Source organism: Camelus ferus, chromosome 2 (genome assembly GCF_009834535.1).
Source record: "Camelus ferus isolate YT-003-E chromosome 2, BCGSAC_Cfer_1.0, whole genome shotgun sequence".
NCBI lineage: Eukaryota > Metazoa > Chordata > Mammalia > Artiodactyla > Camelidae > Camelus > Camelus ferus.
In genome coordinates this window covers 106,655,505-106,672,757 of record NC_045697.1, presented here as the reverse complement: position 1 = coordinate 106,672,757, position 17,253 = coordinate 106,655,505, and the positions used below count along the sequence as shown (strand labels likewise).

Below are 17,253 nucleotides of genomic sequence, written 5' to 3'. Positions count from 1 at the left end.
TCTGTCATCCTAGTCCCTTCCACACTCCTTCCTCCCTCTGCGGGTTTCCTCCCCGACCAGCTCAGCCTGTCTACTACGTGATGGTGTCAAAACTCCATGATGTGACTGTCCTCTCAGTGCCCACAACTGAGAGAATCCAAATTCCTGTCACCCCAACTCTTCACATTCCTGCACCTCACCAGGGCAGTGGATGTAGCAGAAGAAAACCCACAAAACTCGGTACTTTCACGATGCCATTATTAAGTCCGTGGTTTCCGCCTCACCGGAACCCTCAAAGCTGCTTCCTTACTTAGAGCCCACCCTCGTTGATACAGCAGCTATTTCAAACCTTCCTCGTGTTCCTCATAGCACTGTTCACCATCAAAAAGCTCAATTATTTAAGTGATTATCTGCCTTCCCCCAATGGAATTTAACCTTCATGTCAGCTGAGACCTTGCCTGGCTCAGTCCTATTCCCCATTCTAGAAGACACTCATTTGTGCAGGTGAATGAAAGAATGCTTGCACTTCCTCAGGTGCTCTTCCCTGCTGAGTCCGCGTTAGGTACCACCCCCTTTCCGACACTCTCACAGCAGCAGCCTGTACTGACCCTACCGGGTACCTGTCACACTGTGGTCTGTCACCCTTCACCCACTGCTCTCCCCGTGAGGGCAGTGACAATTCTTAGTCACCAACCACACGACTTCTACTCAGTTCAGTGCCTGGCCTGCAGGAAATGCTCACTACAACTGAGTAAGTCGTAGCATTTACATGCTTGTTTGTCTTCAGGGCAGCATTTAAAGAACACTAGTCCAAGGGGATATTAATAGGGTATTCTGCATGAAAGGCTTCCATGATCAAAAAATTTGGGAAATGTTCTAACCGGTTTCTTTATCGCAGAACTTTTCAAAGCCTTAAATATGCTAACGTGCACTATGAATCTCCAAGAATGAAGTTTTTCCTAACTATAACCCGAAACTCTGACATATATACTATATATATATATGACATTATATGTTGTATAATATTTAACATGTTATATATACATGTGATAACATATGTACATATATAGACACATGCACATAACGTGTGTGTTTGTAAGAGAAAGAGAAGGGGGTGGGGAGACAGAAAGATGGGGATTTTGATTTTTTGCAACCACTGCTCATGAGAATAGGGAAAAATAACAATTTAGAAAACCAGTCTTCTAAAATTTAATTCATAAATTGTTTTAAAGCAGTCTAAGCAACCATTTCATCTTATAAAATGAGTGAAACTGGGATTTCCTCATAGTCAACAGTCTCCCATTATCACCTGGCTTAGGTAAGTCAGTAAACAGTCATTTAGAAAGATGAACGCATTTAAGAAGCAAATCAATATCAAAAGGGAGGGTGGGGGCAGCTGCTGGCTGTGGCCCCTCAGAGAGGTAGAAGGCTGCAAGGAGGAAGGGGACAATATAGGGAAACACCATGAAAAACGACTGCAAATCCAAACTGCAGCCCAGCAGTACACCAGGCCGCCGAAAACAGATGGCTTTTGAGAAGACAGAAAAACAAAAAAAATTTAAATATTTTAAAACCTTTCCAACAAGAAGACAGAGATGCTACGCGGGCACTTAGGCACTGTGCCGTCCCCAGTACAGAACTGTCTTAGGGGCGATCAGACAACAGCAAACGCTGACACACGCATGAGCCCTTGTTACGCACACACAAACACAAACAGACGTAAACTGCTCCTTATGAGGGACTGAAATTCTCATCAAGGCATTTTCAGTTATCTTGTCAACACATCAAGTACTGCCTTATCTAATTTGCTTATTTCACACAATAGTCTCTATCATAGGAATGTCTCAAAATATTTTGAACACAAAAGTGTCATTCAGAGGAAAATGCTTTCAAAATGTGTAATCTCATTTCCTGCATTTTAACACTGTACCACAAACACTCACTGAATCTGTTTCCCAAAGGAAGTCCTTTAACCATGAAAGAGTTAGAGACTGGACAATATTCTGGAGACTGCCAGTTTCTCCAAGGCATGTAAAGCCCTTATATTCTTTTCCTATCGACTCTTTTCATCTTATTTTGTTACAACCTTTGTTTACACAAGGTGACTCATGAACTGAAACTAATGTAACCTACTATTAGTAGGACGTTTTATTTTTCACACATCGTAATTAGCTGACGCTCAATGATCGTTATTAGCACAGCTGGTTATCAAGCCCACAACATCTTCACATTCTCTTATCAGAGAGAAGTACATGCATCTCAGGTCTAATTTGAAGATGTCTGACACAGAGTAACTTCTTCCACCCTTTGAATCAGCTCACCTCAGTTTTAAAAAAACACTGCCTTGGCTTATCATATATGAATGTATTACATCCTATTATATTATCCCTTTAAAAAAACAAACAGCAACCTCCTTTCCCCATGTTGACATATGGTTTTGCATGACAGACTAGCTCACTGTGACATAAAAGCTGAAATTCAAAGTGCATTTGATCCTCAGTATCTGCAGATTGTACATTTGCAAATTCACCTACTTGCTAAAATGTATTTTTAGTCCCCAAATCAATACCTGTGGTATTTTTGTGGTCATTCGCTGACATGAACACAGTGACAAAAAATTTGAGTCACCCAACAAATCCCAGCTGAGGATGAACAAGGTGACACTCCGCTACTTGGCCCCACCCACACACGTCTTGTGGGCTATTTACACGCCACAGGTTTTTTTGTTTTGGGTTTTTTTTGTTTGTTTGTTTTTTTGTTTTTGTGTTTTTTTGCATTTGGGGGCTTTTGGTCCTCTGCTTAAAATGGCCCCCAAGTGTAGAGCTGAAGTGCTATCTAGTGTTCCTAGGCTCAAGAAAGTTGTGCCTTACGGAGAACACACAAGCGTCAGATGCGCTTCGCGTGGGCGTGACTGACAGCACTGCTGGTCCTGAGTACAACGCACATGAACCAACAATACACATTAAACAAGGCGTCTTCCAACAGAAACACACTCAACACAAGATTATATACACACTGGCTGATGAAAGTGGTGACCATGGGCTCACAGGGACTAACCCTGTATTTCCCCACCAGCAACAGACCAGTATTTGAGAATTCAGCGTTAGTGGCACCTTTTTAGAACTATGGCGAACAGCGAGAATCTCCCGTGCTTTGCAGCCTACCATCTAGCACCTGAATGTCAGGAGAGGTCAACCAATCCTCCAGGAGCAACGCCCCTATTAACACAACCAACCAGAGCACGGGGGATGGAGGGCGCCCCTGCTCCCCCCGACACCACCGCGTGGGCAGGGCGTGTGAGCAGGTGGAAGCAGCGGCCGTCTCTGGTGCCCCTTCTTCCATCTGATGGAAGGCAAGAGGGCAGCGACGCCACAGCTTGTCCCGGCACTCAGGGCTGGCTCTGCGGGCTTGCAATCTGTGCAGACACACAGGGCCCCATGCTGGGTTTAGTATTCTGATGTTGCTGGCTTGAGGTTCTTCATAATTTTCGAACAAGGAGTCCTGGATTTTCATCTCGCACTGGGCCCCACAAATTATGTAGCTGGTTGTGCACACGGGACTCCTACACTGCTTCCCAGGAGGTTAGCCCCAAGAAAGAGGGGCTCCCCTCTGTTCAGGAGGGAGAGGCAGCAGCACATGTCACCCAGAGAAGAAACAGAAGGTCCTGCCAAGATGCAACAAGGAGGTGACAGCGTCTGGGGGTGTCTCCCTAGGACTCTGAGAGCATTTCTAATACTAATAAAAAGGTTTCTGACAAGGAACAGTGACTCCAGGACCCAGTCCCTCTGGTAACCTAGGATGGCCTCAGGCTCAGGTAAGAGACCCAGATAAACACTCAAAGGGGACCTCAGCTATTTTCTCTCAGGACAGTCTCATGGGCTCTTACACATATTCAGCAAAATGTGCTCCAGTCACAATGTAGTTCTTCACCACGTTCTCTGGGGTCACATCAGGCTAATAGCAAAACAAGGATATCTGCCACATAAGCTAGGGTTAAATTTTACTTAGGTACAAACAATAGTCTGTTTTCTTCACACAAAGGACATCTACTTTTTAAAAACCTCCCACACCAGCAATCTGTGATACGGAATTCAACAGAAACATTATTTTTACCTCATCAGGCTAACACTGAAGTGGGTATTTTTAAAAATCTGTTTAATTTTTTCCTGGATGAAAATGCACTGGGCTTTTCTCCACTTCAAACATGACAGCAAGCTGCCATGCCCCCTCAACAAAGCGACCGCCTCACCGCAGACGCCGCGCTCTGGGCCCTTGGTATTTCCGCTTGCTCAGCCTGTGGTGGCCCCGCAGGAACCAGGACTGGAAGGCTTTCTGCGGTAGCACCTGTAGCCAGCTCCACGGCTCAGCTCGGCAATCGTGTAGAGGGCGCAGGGCAGCTCTTCCCAAACCCTGGGCTGCTCTCGGCACTCTCCGGTTTTCCTGGCGGGCCATGCTGTAGACCTGGCGCTCAGTCTGGATCCTCTGCTTTACGTCATCTGCCCCCAGCCCGCCTCTGCCACCCACTCTGGACCCAACGCTCACGGCTGCGAGGACTCCTGACGGGCTGTGCAGTCCTCCGCCTCCCATCTCAAAATCAGCCCAGTGGCAGACTGACCCCAAAGCAGAGTTTTATCACATCACTGTTTCATCACAAGCTGATAGCCCCCTCCACATTGCCCTTTCTTGGAACGTAGTCCAGTCCTCCCTCCAAATTTCTCCAAACTCATTTCTTACTTGACCTGACATTAGTACTACTATTTTTTTTGACCTGACATTATTCTTATTCCCCTTAGTCCTGCCATTCATTTTCTTACTTGCTTTTCCTTTGTTGCTGCTGCTGCTGCTGCGTGTGTGTGTGTGCGCGCGCGCGCGCGCGTGCTGTGGGGGGGAACAATCTCTTTAAATCAGTCTCCCCAGCTGTAACCCAGCTGACATTCCATGTCTTCATGAACTCTTCCCAGCTCCTGTAGTTCAGGCCTCTGTTCCTTAGCTGAACAGCAATATCCATTAGGCCTTCGTCACTGTCTAATTCTGTCACGTGTTTTCTATTTCGTCACCAGAGTGCACAGCCCTCGAGAACAGGGAGCCCACCTCATTCTGAAGGAGCCGGACAGTCGGGAGCACTTCTGAGCTTTAGTATTCCAGATTCCTTATGTGGGCTAGATGACTGGGTATTTGGTAAACAATGAAATTTGATGCATACTTTAAAATATATATAAAATTTACAGATACCCATATATCTGTCTTTATATACCTTAAAAAAAAACAAACCCCAAAACCAAACTTCCAGGCAAAAAGCCCTGGACCCGGTCCTGCTCTCTCATTCCTCCTGTCACAGCCTAAATTACTCTAAATGTGGTTGGAGGAAGCCATTAAGCAGGAACCAAATTGTATGTCACCAGATTAGCCTAAATATGTCAGCAGGAAAACTGTAGATACAACTGCCTGAAAAGCCAAATCATTCATGGAGATTAGGCGCCTCTTCAAAGCAATTTCTACTTCCATGAGTGGAGGAGAAAATATAGATTTTTGGAAGAAACCCTATTGATTCCAATAGATCTATCATGCGCTGACTCATGAGGACTGAACCATTCGTTTTCTAGGCCATGCTGAACATTTTAAGGAAGAGTATTTTTCTTCTGCTACCTTGGTATTCAAGTTTCTTAGTTGTCATAGTGACTGTCCTTTAAGCCATTTGTAAACAAATGTGTTATGGGGACAGAATACTGCAGTACTTCTCACACGGCAATAACAGGGTTTATGACATATAAATTTCCCTCGTGGTCACCGATCACCGGACGTCAGGTGTATGCTGTAAAAGGAGGGGGAAGAGCATCACATGCCAGCAGCAGGTCAGGAAAGGCAGCGTCTACCCACGCTGCAGCATTACTTCTGAGTAATAATCCTGACCTCCATCCTGCCACAAAACCTCAAACAATCTGACAACATAAAAAACACAGGGAAAGTTAATGCTCTTTTTTTTTTTTTTAACACTAATAATGAAAAAAAAAACACTTCTTTCCAGTCACTATGAGGATTCTGCATAATATCCAATCAAATGAGGCTTTCTGTCCTTGAACTTTAGAGACCCCATGACCCTGACCCATTCTCTTTCTCATTTCCTGCTAAAACCAAATCTTTACCCTCTGAAACTACTTAAATTTCTTTAGGAATGTCTGCTTCCTATATGGAATAGAGTTTAGGAGCCAACTTCTATAAGCATTTAGGAAACTGTAAAATGTATTAAAACTCTGAAATAATACTCTCTGAGACAGCTTCCCACATCCTGGGACATTCAATCCTCTAGGATTGACCAATCTTTGTGAACTCACTTTATATTCTCCACAGTAAACATCCTAAAGTGCAAATCTGACCCTCTCACCACAGCCTAATGGATGAAGTTCACATCCCTTGGAAACGTGGTGTGTCCTGTGCACAACCTTCCCTGGCCTAACTTTTTACTTTCAAAACTCCACACTCAACCATTCATATCTACCTCCACCCCTTACACAGGCCATTCCAAAACCACCTGCATTTCCCTCAGCACCTCATCTCTTTTCTCTTTATATCTATTAAACCAGGCCATGGTTTCTCAGTCTCAGCACTATTGATGTTTTAAACCAGGTAATCCTTTGCTGTGAGGGGCTGTCCTGTGCACCGTCAGGTACGTAACAGCATCCCTGGCCTCTGTCTATTATGTGCCAGGCGCACACTCTCCCCCACCCCCACCCCACACCAGTTAAAACATCAAAAAATGTCTGCAGCAATTTCCAAATGTCTCCTCCAGGGCAAAATTATTCCCGGTCAAGAACCGCTGAATCAGAAAGTCACTGCATGCCCTCAATACTCACAAGTCCCTGACAAGCCAAGTTCATTGCACACAGGCTGCAGGATCATACGACTCAAACCACAGCAAAATTTCTGTTCACAGCAAATTATGAGTGTTCCCCTAAAAGCAGTCATCGCTAGGGCACGAACAGGGAGGCTCATGGCCTGTGATGACGCTCTTACACTGGACACCAACCAACCAACTCAGTCAGACTTACCCTAGACCCTAGTTCCTGGGGGTTTAATGGCAAACACACCGAGAAGACAAAGACCGAGCTGCACAGAAACCAGGAGTCGTGTGCAATGAACAGAAATCACCTGTCTTAGACACACGTGGAGAGAAGACACCTGAAACAGTGGACCTAGAGCCATCACTGGGACACAGAATTGCCATTGTTCTTTTGTTGGCCACAAGGTCTAATTAAGAACCTGACAAGGTTCCCTATGGCCTTTACTCGCCCCTGTAACCTTAAATATGTCAGAAAGACACAGGATCCAACTTGGAAAAGGTTCTATTGACCAAATCTAGGACACCTGAGCCACAAAATAAATGACAGTCAGGAATTACGACCCATAGAATAAATAAACTCTTGATCCTTGGAGGGTGAATATAAGTTTTGCGGGGGAAAAGTCTAGGAAGCCATTCTGAGCAAATCTAAAGAACAAAGTAAACAGATGTGCTTCATAATAGATTCTGGAAAATGATCAGGAATAATTAGAAACTAGTGAGATGGATCTTCCTTTGGGTCTTGAAAATGAGATCCAAGAGTAAATAGAAGATGTCTGGAGCAAAGGCAACCTCATGGGATGAGTGCACTGTCATGTCAAGATGTCTGCTGAAACCAAAGGACCAACAAGTCAGCTGGATGTGCTCTGTAACATTCCTGGCATGGAGGTATCACCGTATCCCTACCTCAGGCTGCTCACAAGCATTAAGGGACAAGATGTGTAAAAAGTCCGCCACAGGAGCTGGCACTAAACGTTCGTGTCTTTTCTCTCTCATCACTAGAAATCTTTAATGATATTCCTCATTGCATAAGTGTGAACCTTGTCTCATTCAGTATTAAAATGCAATTGTGTGTCACAGGAAATGAATGTATTTAAATCAGACTTCAGTTTGCATTTTCTGACTCCAGTGCAGATACCCAGATCCTTAGGGCACACAACACACTGACCACAACTCTCAGCTCCTAGAAGCTCAGGAGATGAAGAAGACATTGACTGACTGTGTTGCCTAGGCGGGAATGCTCTGAGGAGAAAATCACTTTTAAAACTCCCAGAAAAGCTGTATCTTTTATCTACATGTAAAAATCTAGACTACTGAAATAAGTGAAAAGACATATAAAATGTTAAAATTTGGATTAAGTTACCTAACTGGGCTTTTACAAGTTTCCATTTACACAACTTTTGTATTTCATAAAAAGAAAAAAACTACCTTTTTAATGCATTTTCAATGGCATGTGTAGCCATAATATTTTACCACCAAAAATATATACTGTAAGTGATAATAAAGATCAGGTGTTTAATAAACTTAATCATTCAGAAACACAACCACGTAACTAATGTCGGCTTCAATAAATACCAATACACAGATATTTCAACATCTCCCATAACTCATACTTGAAATGGCACTTTGATGGCTTACCCTGTGGGCAAACAAAGAGCAGTATTTAAAAACACAATCAAATGCCTTTATGCTCACATTTGGAGACGCTTGCCATAAACCATCACAAAACAAAAAAGGAAAACGTAAAATAAAACTTTACTATCTGAAGTCTTAACAGAGCCTGAAACGCGTCGGGAAGAGCAGAAGGCTCCTTCTGGGTAAGCGCTGCTTTGTTCCTGACAGTCCTCGGGCTCAGAGAATTGAACTTCTACGGAGGCGAACCTCTAATGACTACGAGCTTTCCAACCCTTTGCTGGGCGTCTGGCGCTGGCATCACACTACAATTAGAATTTCTAAAAATACGTGGAGAGAATATTCATGAAAGCCAGCCTTACTGTCTGAAGTGTGGTGCTCTTCCTTACATAAAAGCAATGCAAGAGGTTAATGTTTAAATCCAGAAAACTGCACAGGGTTACTGACATAGCAAACACAGACTCTAGCACTATTTTTCTCCACGAAGCAATTGTTAGTTTTAGAGTCAGTTATGTGGATGACCATGGTCAAGCTTATCTTCTGCTCCCTAGAAAAATCAATGACTTGAAGGCTGAAAATAAACACTTCCCTCAACTAAAAGGAACAGAGTAAAACAGGCCAAAGAAGAGTTTCTTAAACTGCAAACAAGCTGATCATACACCAGATTTTGAGTGAAGCTTTACTTGGTAGAGAAGAACCAAAGATTTCAACATGTTCTCAAAAGCTGCAGTGAGCCCCCCAGATTTCTCATCTGTAACATTAGCAAGTTGGAGTAAATAATTTCCCACCTCAATTATACATTCTAAAATACTCTACTGGCTTTGCACCTGTCCTTGTTTTTACCATAAGGCATGATGAGTGAATGACCCTTTCATGAAATCTAGTAAAACTTGTAAAGAAATATTACATGTTGCACACACTGGTAGAAATTGTGATCAACAGACATTCATGACAGCATACAAAAGCAACAGAACAAATCCAAAAGTTAGTTATGACCAAAAGCAATTAACATTACAAAGCAAATATTGCAAGTAATATCCTTGACTCAATTCTGTGTCAAAACAGTACAAAGAAAAAAGTTACCTGACTTCACTGAACACCAGAAATACACCTATGGGATTTTGGGCAACTAGGGAAAGGTTATTTTTTTAAAAATTGAATGAAATGATAGGTCTTTTATGCTGTACACCAGAAACTAATACAACATTGTAAATCAACTATACTTCAATTTTTAAAATGTTTAAAAAAAATGAAATGATAGGTCATTTAGTTCAAAATTAAGGTGACATAGTATCATAATGTGGGCTATTTGCTTAAAAAAAGTTTCTCCCTACTAAGCTTAACATCCTCAAGACCAGCTGGTTGACGCTTGCCTTGAACATAAAACTGATACACAGGTCAACTGGCTTTTCTCCTTAAACTACTCTCTAGAACAGAAAGTAGCAAAGGTGGAGATGGTAAGAGGAATACATGTAGGCTTCAATTTACACAACAGGAATTTCACAGAATGTATCATTTTCCATGCAAGAAGTTAAGTATGCATGTTGTACCTGGCTGTCGTGTCTAATGCATTCATAAGTCTCTCCCAGCTTCAGAAATATGGGGCACAGGCCAGGAGTGTTACCAACTAGGACAACTTTGTGTCTACAGCTTTGATTGTATCTCTCAAACCCTCACAAAGAGTCTCTTCCAGTAATCTGCCTGTAGGAATCTATCCTAAAGAAAGGAACTGATCCAAAGCATGGTAAAACCGACATGTAGCAAGATCAGAGGATAAAATTAAAAGCTGGAAACAGCCCAAATGTCCAGGAATAGGGTAAATCAATCACAGTCCATCTAGCCAACTGACTATTATTCAGTCATTTAAGTACGAAAGGTGCAATTTATATAACAGCATGGAAGAGTATGATTAATAAGTGAAAAAAGCATGATACATGATTAAAACTAAGCTGTTAGTGGATCCTTTTAAGAAGTAGAGTAGGTTGAGGAAGAAGGGCAGATGTGAAAAGAAACTTTCATTCTTTGCATTTCCCTGAATTGTTTGAATTTTTCCAATAGAAATGTCCTGATTTATTTGGGTAGTTTTCTTTTTAAAAAGACAAAAACGTGTATATGAAAGCATAGACAGAAATCCTTGAAAACAGTGTTTAGATGGAAGGATTGTGCATTTATTTTCTCCTGTATTTTCTAAACACCTAAGCAATGCCATATATTTTCATTTTTAAAAGTTGAATCTATAAAATAACTCTGAGTCGTCTTTTTGTCAAGCATATCATCACTCCTTAACCTATTTTTCCATTTTTCAGATCCTACCCAAAGTATAATTTTACCACACAACCTATTATTACACAGATTTTAGAGAAACCTGAGGTAAAACAGTATCATTTTAAAACCCAAAAAAATTTTTGGAAGTAACCTGTTTAGCGTATTAGTGACTTGTCCTGTCCCTCCTCACCATCACCGAAGCTGTTCACCACGCCTGCAGGCAGAGGGCTCACGGAGCAGCCGTGAAGAGCACATGGTCTAGGATCACACTCCCAGGGTATGGACCCCAGTTCCACCACCGGCTGCATGACTCTGGGCAGGTTACTTCATTTCTCTTTCCTTCAACCTGCCCACTGCTAAATGGAAACCGCACTACCTGACTCTCAAGGACTCATGGAGAAGACTGATACAAAGCACAATGTGATGCCTGACACAGAAAGCTATTAGCTATTAGCTAATGAGGCTGTTAGCTATTATTCTCAGCACTGTACAACACGTGTGTGACAAAATGTATTTTTTAATACTTGTAATAACCACTGAAAAATAAATTCATAACACAACGAAACTAATTTAATACAACCTTTGTGTTCTATGCATTACTGCAACTTTGACATCAAAGAAATAAATAAGGAAACAGAAGCGTTTGCAGTGACGTCATTTTTATCTCTCCTACACTTGACATTGCATAACTCACTGAGAGCTAAAACTGTTTTTCTTACACATCTCTTCTCCTAAGGTGCACCTGCAGTCATTACTAACAGGATTTTAGTGTGTTCCTACAGTTTCCTATTAAAAGGGAGAAGGTACTATTTGAGGTCAGGGGGACGATCTATACAGTGGAGACCAGAATGGCAAAACACAAACTTCACTTTAACAAAAGAAGAACAAAGACATCTAAATGCTTCCTTCCTTCTTCCCACTTTTCAGATCATTCTCTGAGAGGAGGGGTTCACTAAATAAAAAGCAAAGATTAAGCCTTCTCACCTTTTTAAAGTCAGAGATAAATTTGCTTAGATCAGGGATCAAAGAACAAATTGATGTTTTCTCCCTTTCTGTACTTGGACTTCAAGCTGCACTGAGAAAATCCCACCAGTTACACAGAGTCTGTAGATTCCTGATTGGGATAAATTTTCCATTGCTTGAGATAGACCAGGGCTACCTACACTTCAGGTGTGAATTCAGTTTATGTAGGAGGACAAAACGCTGTTGTCTGTGGATTTCTGTTATCTACAAAAGGAAATCCAAACTGTCCTCATCTACTTCAAGGAAAAATTATACCAGGATTAAATGAATTATAGAAAATACTTATATTTAACCAGTTGATTTTTCTATAGCAATTTTTGAGAAGAGATTGCTTTAAATAAGTATGGCTGGATCATTACAAAGAAATGAATCTTCACAGGTATAATGTGATGCTGGAAAAGTAAAAGATACAAAATAAATGTTATATAATAGCACCCATGAAATCATCTTTTTGAAAAAATGTGGGTGAAAACCTTCATAAACTCTAAGATAGTCGGTAAGATGGATGCATCCAAGGAGTTGCCACGTTCCCCAGAAGGAGCCATGGCGTGGGGCATCCTGAGGCTGGCGGCGGTCCCAAAGTCTGGAAGTATTTTACCCTGAAAGTATCAACTGCTAGCAATTTCTGAATCTGTTTTGCCTCTGCCCATGACAAGAATCAACTTGTTCCAAAATTCCACTAAATATGTTTCTTTTATGTTAAAACTTTGCTGTTTCTGGGAAAGCTAAAAGCTAGAATCTTTTACATATGTGGACGAAAGCTATATTTGAACCTTTTAGCCCTTTAACAGAATGAAGACTTTTTTTTTTTAAAGAACTCCCCCCTGCTGTAGTTTATTATATGAAAGTCATCCTGACTTTAAAAAATGTTAAAAGTAAACCTTGTTTCCCTATACAGTTTAACTTAAAAGTTCAAGAAGGTTTTGCTTTTAGAAAGAAAAACAAGTGAAGCATTTAATCTAAATTAATTACAAGTTAAAAGAAAATTACTGAGGGGAATAGTGATGACTTCCATTTACAAATGATTTTTTTCTAGTCATCCCATCTATAAATACATAGGTTTTGTGTGTGTGTGTATATATATGTACATATTTAAATTGATAATCATGGCATCACTTTAAAGTAATAAATACTTAAAATGTCACAAGATTAAACCCTGATTTCTGAGGCTTCTCTTCAAATGTGAAACTTTCAGGGCCATCTTTATTTAATCCCCTGTGAAGCCACACTACCTAACTGCACGTCAGCCTCACACAACGAAGACAAAGAGTTTGAAATCCAGGACAGCAAAGATAACAAACCATGATATTCCAACACACCTGCCTCAGTTAGAGAAAAAGTGGACAAAAGGTTATGAGAAAAATCCATAAGTCCAGAAATAAACAGAACATATAGCATATGGCCTAACTGACAACAAAGTTAATGTTTTAATAAGTATCACTTCCCTTTGAAATCATGTCACTTACTTTATACCAAGATGTCTGAATCTCAGCATTACTGACATTTTGGGCCCCAGAGAATCATGCTGCGGCTGCCCTGTGCCTGGCAGGATGGGGAGCAGCCTCCACCCACTAGGTGCCAGTAGAATCCTCATCTCTAGTTAAGACCGACTCCAGACATCGCCAAATGTCCCCAGGGGGCAAAAGTACACCCAGCTGAGAACAACAGTTTGACACTGAAGAGAACCCAAGAGTTAACATGGATAAAACTCTCAAATGTGATTTTATCCAAAGTGATTTTATAGAGACTAACCAAATCAGACCTTGTAAATGGAGACAACAGTACCAGGAAGATGTGATCTCCACTTTAAGGGAAGAAAAGATACCAGGGACATCGTTTTCACAACATAAATGCTACTGGCACATAACAGACCATTGCCTCTTCAATCAGGAAAGCTTTCAAGCCCATAAGGATAACCAGGGCCCTTAAAACTCCAGCATAGGTATCAGAATGAGATCACTGACTGTTCAGGATGAACTGCCTATAAATTATCTTTTGACAAAATCAGACTGATTAAAATGAAAACAACAAATCTGGGTAGGAAGTAACCAGGAACAGAACATAAAAGTCAAGGTAGACAGTCTAAAATTTTGTGCAGGGATGACCCATTAGCACATCTTAGTTCCTTCCCTCTTCACCTAAGCAAAGCTGGCCTTTCCTTGAGAATTTTCAGAGAGTAGATAGTTTTACATACCCATTAAAAAATCATTCTGTAGAAAAAAATCAAAATGAACACTGCCCACTGAAAGGTTTGCATTAATCTTAAGCACAAAACATATTTCTTATGCTATTTCTAAGCAAGATTTAATGCTCTCTTTATACTTATAACACCTATCGACCAAAAGACAGACTTGCAGTTTTAAATACTAAGCACAAGTACTAAATCAGCACCTAGAAAAACTACAGCATTAAGAATACCTGGCAGTCTGAAAATACAATATCCACAGGTGGTGTGTCTATCAACAATGAAATCTGCAGTTTTTCCAAAGAAATCTTTTATTTCAAAGTTTAAAAATATCTCTTTTCTTCGCATTTTAAGTTCTATAAGACCCAAATAGTGACAAAAGTGATACTTGTAACATTTTATAGCAACATGCCAAAATGTCAAGGATTAACTCAATGCTTGAGTTTCTCCAATCTGATTGAAATCAGTCATTTTCTTTCTCAGTGCTTGAATTTCTGCTTCTAAGCAGACATGAGAAAGTACAGGAAATCAGAAGAGCAAATACTGGATTTCTGATGGCAACTATAATCTTGTTTCCTTCTGAATTTATTTTTTAAAAAGTCTTCCTTTGTTTTTCTTTCTTAACACAAAATTGAAAACACGCTACAGAGTTTTTTCCTTGCTTTTTCTGCTTAACATTTTCCCATGTCTTTAAGTATTCTCCCAAATAGAATTTTCAATGGCCACAACATATGAATTCTATGGTAATACCATTTAACTGTTTTCTACTTTAGAGATTTTAAATTGTTTCCAATCTTTTGCTCTTATTGCTGGGATGAAAACTATTTTGTATAATTACATTTGCATTTCCAGTTATTTAGGATTAACTCTTAGAAGCTAATTTACTAGTTATAATAGCAAAAACATTTTTGTTGTACAAAAAAAAATAGCTTTCCATAAAGATTTGAAACTTACACTTCCATCATTCCTTGAGAATGCCGATTCACTGCACATTAACACATAACATTCTCTTTCTAAAACTGTCAATTTTATCTATTAAAAATACATCTCAATGCCTTAACTCGCATTTTTAATAGTGAGATTGAATTTTTAAATGCATATAACCTTTGCTTATGACAGCTAGAAATTTTTACTTTTTACGTCCAACCAGTCAACTTTTCCCTTTGTGACTTTTCCATTACTTTTATACTTAGAAAATCTTTTCCACTTCACCATAACTATTGGCATGTTTTCTTTTAGTTCTTTTGTCTCCTTTTGATACCTATATTTTTAAGACACCTGGAATTGATTTTTGGTATGGCATGAGGATGATGATTTAATATCTGGTAGCAGGAGAGCCCATTAATCATTATTTCCAAAATTTTCCTGCTTATTTTTCCAGATTAACTTTTAAAATCACTTTGTTGGGTATTGCTCCCCTCACCCGAAAGCAAACTAATTTAGATCCTTCTTGAAACTACAATTAAACTAAATAAAAATCAGGAAGGATGTATAGAACAATGATCAATACCAGTGCTGCCAGGTCCTCATTTGTACCTGACTGACACAGAAATACTTCCACTAATTTGTTTACCAGTATATGAGTGGTTTTGTTTCAGACAGAGATTTTTCTTTTTTTTTTTAGTGTATTAAAGAATTCACCTTTCATTTTTCTTACTAAATCTTTAACTAGATATGGATTCGTATTTTGCCAAATGCCTTTGCAACATCTTTTTGGGACTGTTTGTACCATTATGCTTTTTTCTTCAAGATCTCATGTATAAATAGGTTTCTTAATAGGAAGCCATCCTTTAGATCCTGTCATAAGTCTACTTATAGCAGTGTACTTTTGTTCTTTAATATGTTGGTGATTTGAGTTGCTTTTTACATACAAATACTTCTAATCTGGGGGCTTTTCAAAGATAATTTTTTTGGATAACTATTAAAATTTCAGTGATCACTATTTCAATTAGATGTTCCATTTCTGTATTTCACTTATATTTTCCGTGAACAACATTCATCTGGAGATTTCCAAATCTGTTTCAATTTTTAAAATCTCAACTGCATTTCCTGTTTATATGACAGATTTACGTTTTCCAATCTGGCACACCTTTGATTTTCACTTTTCTTTTTGTTAGGTATCTTAAATATTTGTCCTCTCCATTTCTTGCCTTCCCTGGGTCCCCCAAGAATCAGTTCTTTGATTTACCATATCCCCTGTCTTGTGGTCTAATTTATTTTCACTTGCTTGCAGGGTGAATCTTTAAGGTGTTTTGTGTTATGCTGTGCTTATATTAACTCAATTTGTAAAGTGTCTATTTCCATTCATACTGCGAGCCTATCTTGGGGCAGGCTGCTATGAAGTGTTATGTCTAATCATTAGCTTAATTAATTAGAAAAGTCATTGTAACCTCACTCTAATCTGCTAGAGTTTTCAGAACCTATTTTAAAAATGTTGTTTATGTTTAAGAAAACAACCTGGTAAACAGATCTGGTCTTAGAAAATCAGAAAACTAGTTTGTATTTTTCCAGAAGACACTGCTCCAATGTTTTATATTATTCATTCTCAGTACAGCATGAGGCAAACACTTCAGTATAAAATTAATTATGTTAGAGGGGTGAAACAAGATGGAATGAAGAAACAAATCGAATGTTGGAAACTATAATGTTCAATACAATGTAAACCTAAACAACATAACTTTATTGAAATTAGGAAAAAATACACTTTAGAAGCCACATGTTTCTCTTTAGGAATGATAATCTGATTGTGGTGAAACTCAGTATTTGTATAACTGCTATTCATGCATTCTTGCAATTTGCTCAGTTTTTTTTGTTTTTGTTTTGTTTTGTTTTGTTTTCTATCAGATTCCCTTGTATATTGTTACCATACTTTGGCTTGCATTTTCCTGTGTAATTTGTGTATATCTTTCAGAAATGCTGCTTAATTTCCTCCATTGTTCCCTACAAAACTCATGTGGACATTCCTATAAAAGTCCTTTCTTTTCCTTAACCTGCATTTTCTATATTATACATAAGTAGGGAGAAAAAGACTTTTCTAAGAGAAATATCTTTTACCTTCTGTGATTTACCCAAGCCCATGACGACTCTATCGGTCAACAGGTGTTCTTATTCTTAAACAGAGAATATCCCACACTTTATGTAGGAAGCCTCATCAACCTATACTTTTCCCTCAGAAGTCTACATTTCCCTTCCAGTGGCCATAAGAAGTATCTGATAGATTTCTCTACATTCACTTTTGAGATATTTGGGTAAAAGACAGGTAAGCTGCTTAACATTTTTCACAAAAAGGCTAACACACACACACACACACACACACACACACACACACACACAC

At 39.7% G+C, this 17,253-nt stretch overlaps 1 protein-coding gene across 1 annotated transcript in view; it reads right to left on the bottom strand.

Moving 5' to 3' along the window:
- The window catches only part of DCLK2 (doublecortin like kinase 2), a 136,196-nt gene that overhangs the window by 100,385 nt on the left and 18,558 nt on the right, over positions 1-17,253 (bottom strand).